Here is a 584-nt window from a genome sequence, read left to right on the forward strand (position 1 = left end):
ACTGCTATTTGTATTATTGGCGTTCAGTTTCGGAGTATCTCGTGACATTTAGAGAAAGTGTGATTTCAACAACTGCACGGTACTGTGGCTTAGTTGGTCAAAGTGCCTGTCTAGTAAACCAGAGATTCTGGGTTCAAATCCCAGCAGTACCTTGTGAAGAAGTGGCTTTATGATGTCACACTTGTTTTCAACTTATTTACATTCAGTTTTATAGTATATCGTGACATTTAGAGATAGTGTGATTTCAACAACTGCAAGGTACTGTGGCTTAGTTGGTCAAAGTGCCTGTCTCGTAAACAGGAAATCCAGGGTTCAAATCCCAGCATTACCTGTGAATGATGAGGCCTTATGACGTCATACTGCTATTTGTATTATTTGCGTTCAGTTTCGGAGTATATCGTGACATTTAGAGAAAGTGTGATTTCAACAATTGCAAGGTACTGTGGCTTAGTTGGGCAAAGTGCCTGTCTTGTAAACAGGAGATCCTGGGTTCAAATCCCAGCATTACCTTTGAAAGATGCGGCCTTATGACATCATACTGCTATTTGTATTATTTGCGTTGTTTCGTAGAATATCTCGTCATT

At 39.9% G+C, this 584-nt stretch overlaps 3 non-coding genes across 3 annotated transcripts; all 3 read left to right on the plus strand.

The window, feature by feature from the left end:
• Window positions 1–78: 78 nt before the first annotated feature.
• trnat-agu (transfer RNA threonine (anticodon AGU)) lies at window positions 79–152 on the plus strand. The gene has a single exon. It is a non-coding gene; the product is annotated as a tRNA-Thr (tRNA).
• A 105-nt stretch (window positions 153–257) lies between these two features.
• trnat-cgu (transfer RNA threonine (anticodon CGU)) lies at window positions 258–331 on the plus strand. Its single transcript has one exon. It is a non-coding gene; the product is annotated as a tRNA-Thr (tRNA).
• A 105-nt stretch (window positions 332–436) lies between these two features.
• Window positions 437–510, plus strand: trnat-ugu (transfer RNA threonine (anticodon UGU)). Its single transcript has one exon. It is a non-coding gene; the product is annotated as a tRNA-Thr (tRNA).
• Window positions 511–584: the final 74 nt, after the last annotated feature.

This window comes from Poecilia latipinna, unplaced genomic scaffold (genome assembly GCF_001443285.1).
Source record: "Poecilia latipinna isolate Pla-1442-1.1 unplaced genomic scaffold, P_latipinna-1.0 Scaffold11801, whole genome shotgun sequence".
NCBI classification, from domain to species: Eukaryota; Metazoa; Chordata; class Actinopteri; order Cyprinodontiformes; family Poeciliidae; genus Poecilia; species Poecilia latipinna.